The sequence below is a fragment of the Trachymyrmex septentrionalis genome, unplaced genomic scaffold (genome assembly GCF_001594115.1).
Source record: "Trachymyrmex septentrionalis isolate Tsep2-gDNA-1 unplaced genomic scaffold, Tsep1.0 scaffold19, whole genome shotgun sequence".
In the NCBI taxonomy this organism is placed as follows: Eukaryota; Metazoa; Arthropoda; class Insecta; order Hymenoptera; family Formicidae; genus Trachymyrmex; species Trachymyrmex septentrionalis.
This window is the reverse complement of record NW_017305071.1, coordinates 3,373,256-3,379,430: the sequence shown is the minus strand read 5'-3', so window position 1 is coordinate 3,379,430 and position 6,175 is coordinate 3,373,256.

The following is a 6,175-nucleotide window of genomic DNA, read 5'->3' as shown; positions in this document are numbered from 1 at the left end:
TATATATATATATATATATTCGATTTATCTTAAGGAATAACTGAGGACATTATCTTGAACGTCCCAAATTCGTCTTCCTCGTAACAATTTGTCAAAACAATTGATCGAGGACACGAGCTATATCGTGACGGTTTTTCCCCTTATTATTTTTTTTTTGAGGGTCCGTCCACGAGAAATGGCGTGATTTTTTATTGTCGCCATAATGCGATTACGGTAAGTTGCATACGAAACGCATAAAAGTTGATGTTAGCAATCAAGGTAGGATCAGACTGATGTTTGCGATTTTTGTGAATGGCTAGTTACATTCGGTATTGAGCGACACCGCAAATTCTAGTTGAATTGAGCAACACCCGAATGCTTCGAAGCTAAACGAGCAAACCGGGCTTTGCTGGCCGTAAACACCTTGCGGTTTCCATGCTTTGTGATGCTTCGATATAAGGAAGGAAGGAAGGAAGGAAGGGAAGCTTGAGGCAACGCCGTCGTTATTACCAGAACCAATAGCTTCCGTTGCAATATAAAAGAAAACGAGACACCTTTACGACCTGTCAACGTATGTTCATAAAGTCAATGGATGAATATTTCCGCGGCAATATGGCTCCCTTGGAGTCGTACGTGAAGATTAAGAACCGTCGATATGGATCGAACTGATACGTTAACTTACGAATGTATCCTTTTTTTTCTTTCTTTTTTTTTTTAGAAAATCTTTATTTAAAATTATAAAATCGCACGACATAATCCGCGTTATACACACATATAATAAATTTTATACATTTTATCTTATATTTGATAAGGTTACTTATTTACAATTAATGTCGCGTGATGAAACTTTCGTATTAATGAAACTGATTAAAAAGAGTTAAAATATCGCGTAGAAATAAATGAGATCTATCGAGTTATAAAGACTTGAAAGAAATGGAGAGGAAAGAGGATCTATAAGATACATCTATCGAACGGCATTACGTTGCATAGCCTCAGCCGTTCCTTTTATTGCTGGCCATCGAGGAGTTCATCGATAACCTCGAATTGCCGTTACGAGAACCACGTAAGCATTGGACAAAGGCGGTGCTTTGCGAGACAATCGACTGATCGAACTAGAATAGAGCGAATGTTTGACTGAACTTAGACAATTTGCTTGTTTCGAAGTAATCGGGAGAGTGGACCATGCGTTACCAGTTAACATCATCAGTTAACATGACGTGTTTCGAACTGATCTTAACCTACGTAAATGATTTCTGAGGTTGAAGCGCCAATAGTTTCTAAAGCAAGATGCTCGGAGAGCATCAGAGATCGCTCGATCAAAATTATCTAATTGGAATTCTCCTGAGAACGACGCATCTCCAAGCTTTACGTCGTCGATCGCCAACGAAATTATCGACCGATGGAGAGTTATTTTTGTTATTACCTTTCCGTCCTCTTGCACGACGAGATACTTCTGTATGCATGTTATCGAAACGAAACTGAATATAACTCGTCCGATGGGACGGGTTAAAATCATCTGCTAAAGTTTTGTAACGGTCTCGGACCTCTCGGACTTCCAACTTCGATCGTCGCAAAAATAGTATATTATCCAGCGACGGGAGGTGAAATTTGTAGATCTCATTTCGAAGTCGTAATGCTATTTCAATGAAATTATAATGCTCGATATTCTTCTCAGCTACGAGAAATTCTACTTTTATTCACGAATGAGGTTATCAAAAATCATTGAAGATCCGTTCAGGTCTTATTTTCGGTGCGGTTCTATAATGAAACGATAGTTACGACATCGCTCGTCATCGAATCGACCTGACGTACCCACGATGAGGAATAATCTGTAATCGATCAATCTCTCGGTAACGCGATATCTCTTCCATAATCTCCTCCAATGATCCATCTGCTCTTCGTTGAAATTCATTTCGTTCGCGAAATACATTCGGTCCACACTCGTTTTGATTTGAATGGAGCTCTTGCACTTCGAGCGACGCGGATCACTGCGTTGCAACGCCGTCCGTTCAGTACGCGGGCAAAAGAAGAAGCCGTATGAGAAACCTTCGTTGTGATTTACGAGGTCGCGCGGAAGTTATGACAGGGGGCTTGTTCCTAATGCATTTAGTTCCCGTTTAATTAATGATTTTTCGTCAAGCTGAGCACGCGCTTGCCTAGTTAATTCGACGTCTTTACGTCTTTACGATCGTCGTCCGCGTTCTTTCCCGCTTCATCGTCTGCATAATCTCTTTTTCTGTGTGCTATATTAATATTAATGAAACGCCCTGCGAAATTAAAGTGATAATTATACCACAACTTTAACGTTCTCTGCTTACCTCTTGCTTCGCTAAGGAAGCTTAGCTTTTCGTTGAATTCGTAAATTTCTTGTTCTTTGATCTGAAATTGTTTATCGATCCGTTTACTTCGTAATAAATGATATCGCAAATGCTCAGATCTTTTACTCTCTGAGGACCTCATTAATTATCATTATGTGTTCACTGCTCCGGACAGCAAAACAAGCCCTCGCGCGTTTCGAGACAGGTTCTCTAATCGAGAACAGGTGTTCCCATGTACGCCCTCGCTTATCGAGGATTTCGGTAACTGACGGGCGTCGTCGATCCTACGCTCGATGAGCAATAAAGCGCAGACGAGCGTGGAGTCCCAAGAACTGGAAAGTAAAAAGAGCAGCTGACGTGAAACGCGCTCGTTGGAAGTGGGACGGGGAGATTTTCTCTAACAACACGCGCTCTGAGACTCGCTGCTTTTGCTGGAAATAACAGGGTTGCCGACAATTGTCTTTCACATTTCGCACATTTCACTTTATTCCTTGACTTTCTTTCCGCTTCTTATATTGAGTCTTTTCGAACCATCTCGGAGCTTCTCACGAACGTGTCTCGCTTCCTTGACGAGTCGCACCGATTTCATATGCTTTTAAGTGCTTTCCACTGTACGGGTTCCGAACTTCCGAAAATCCGCTATCCGTCGCGTTCACCTCAAATTCTAATCCCTACACCCAACGAAGTTCCTCCCACGCTTACTTCGAAGTGATCAAATGGGATTTTTGTCGAGCAACATTTTAGTTTCTCTTTTGAAACATTTGTAAAGTCTCTCTCATTTTCTCTCTCTCTTTTCTCCTCTCTCTTTTGTCCAATCTATTTATTACTCTCGAATTCCGAATAAACATGAAGCTGAACGGCTGGCTCGAATCTTCCAAAGGAAAGGCTTGTTGCGTTTTGATCTCCTGGCCGTTTTCCAAGCACACAATTCGACTGTTCCGTCTGCTAAGTAATTGAAATCCGATCGATCACAACCGAAAATGCTGACTTGTCGTTGCCGGCAGACTGGAAAATGAGCGAGACAATTGCCATACCGGTCGGAAGCGAGAATGCGTGTCTAACTTATGATTTTGTTAAGGACAATAAACCTCGTTCAAACTCGAGTTGCAAATAGTACAGTACTTGACCGCATATTATTTTGCCGAGTCCATTCATCATGCGATACTTCCGAGTATCTTGTATTGTTTTCCTGTATGAAAATGGACACGGCATATTTATTTTTGCTCTTTTCTGTAATTCTGTTCGTTGGATGAAAAGAAAATGCATACTGAACCTAAAATTGACCGAAAAAAGGATCATAACACAGTAAACTAAATTTTCATATGTAATGAAACAAATGCAAATAACCAAGTGCCAAATATTCGCCATTATATTGGCAGCTCATACATAAAGTACCAAGTTTAGCATTCGAGATCACATAAAGCCACATTGAGTTACTTTTGGTGCCAACAATATATTTGTTGATAGAACTATAAATATAATAATTATTATTAACGTTATAGAAATAATAAAAGTGGCTCCTAATAATTATTTATCATGTAATTATATAGTCACAAATACCAATCATTAATATTTTTCTCTTATAATCAGTACAAGATATAAAATAAAAAAGGGGAACGGAAAAAGACGTGTGTAGATTTGTACTAGAACTTCCAGAAAGTTTTATTCGAAAATTGCGCCCGCGCGATTAGAGAGAGAGAGAGAGAGAGAGAGAGAGAGAGAGAGAGAGAGAGAGAGAGTGAGTGAGTGAGTGAGATTTTCGAAACTTACTTACTGCTTGCTTGCTTCATTTCCAAGACGGTTAATTTCCTCTGCTTTTGTAATTTATTCTTCCACTCTGTTGCAGAACTTACAGTACTTCGTTACACTTCCGACTTTATGCCAAACTGAAATCAAGTAGAACATACTATCTTTTTCTCTCTATTTCTCTATCTTATCGTATTTTTCTTTTTTATCGCCCCCGCATTCTTCAGTTGTCTCGCAAACTTCGGGCTGACCGATTTTCTATTCTATAACTGATATTCGAATTTTGTTTGCACGTAGCAGCGAAGATCTCTATATTGAAACACGATGCTTATCCGCTAAGCCAAGCTGCGTATTATACTTCTCCTTTTATTGTCGGAAATTGTGATACGAACGTGCTCGAGAAAATCTGCCTGAGGAGATTCCGAAGAAACTTGCGATACCTGCGCGCTTATAGCATGAATTATTTCCATTTTAGTTATATTATTTTTAGCGATATAGAATGTATCTCAATGATGTAATTTGACAAGCTAAATGGATCGCATAATAATCCAATTATAGAAAATAAACGCTCGTAGCTGTTTGACTGACTAAACTAAATGGAACAACGCGAAACCGACAACGATGATAGATAATGCAGAACTAACAGCACAGATTCAGATAAAAATTAATGACTGGCTTTGATAAAGTAAAACATTGCCCTCGCGGCGATTAATTATCCATCTTTCGTGAAAATGAACAATCATTTCAGATGCCCAAGTAATAATAACGATCTCACAACAAGTGGCCATTGCTTTTGGCTTTATAACCGGGCTATCAGCTTTATCGATTGCTTCGTCGATGAGTAATTAATTACCTGCGATAAATTTGATTTACGTTCGTAAATTTACGAGAAAATTTTATGATCTTGTGTGCGTTACACTCTCGAAAAATATATAAAAAGTTTTCCGTCGTGCACGAGTTTATGAGGAAATATTATTTTTTAATTTTATGGATAAACACATTTCCATCTTGAGTTTTATATTTCCTAGCTTGCATGGAAAATGCATCCCGCAGAAAAAAATGCAATCACGTAGCACTGAGCTACAAACATAATGAGCGATGTCATCCGTTATTTCAATATTTGTGCTGCATGCTGCAAACTAATTGCGACTTTGTTGTAATTGTCTGAGAGATTATTTCTGAACAGCGTACGATTACCGTAAATTATTTCATCACTACATGAAAAAGTGTTCTTTACACGTGCGCAAGCTTCAATCTGGTTTTCTCGGTCGATCGATACTTACGAAGGAGTGGTTTAAACTTGGAAAAATTTTAATATTTAATGTCACGTGAGATTAGTGATACGCTGCGCAATTGCACTGTTAATCTATATTAATTAAATGTTGTCGTGAGGTTATAGGTATCTTTTTAACACTTTTAACACGCAACATAAAGTACAGGTATAATGAGACGGTGTTCTAAACGTCGATTTTTACGGATGCTGCATCCAGTCTGCCTCGTTCCAGCTGTATAGTTCTTTAATTACAGAAAGTTTGGAAGTTTAGACATGGGATCTATGTCCACGCTCGAGCCATTTTAACTTTTCTCTGGTAACATAGATCTCTTATTCTTTTCACGTCGCGGTACATGACTTTTTTCTAATTCTTTGACAGGATTAAAATATCTTCATTTTATTGAAGTTTCCGTTTCACATTTATGTACACAGGGTGTCCTTCAAAATTCAAACTTAAAATATTACAATAAGAAAAATAAAATAAAAAAGTTATTTATAAATTTTCATATTGAGCAGTAATTGCTGAGATAATAAGATTTTCAATGTGGCCAATTACAGACTACGTTTGTATGCCATTTAATTTATGTTCATCCATGAATTGCACGTGCGATAGATTAAGTGAGTGACAGTGACGTATTTCAATGCGCTCACCAATACTCGTAGATGATTATCTAAATATAATCTATAATTGGCCATGTTTAAATCTTTATTATTTCAAATATTATTGCTAAAAATGAAAAATTAACAAATAACATTTTTACTTAATTTTTCGAGAACTTTCTTGCTATAGTTTGAGTCGCGAATTTTCACACATTTTTGTATATATAATATACACACTGTATATATATATATATATATA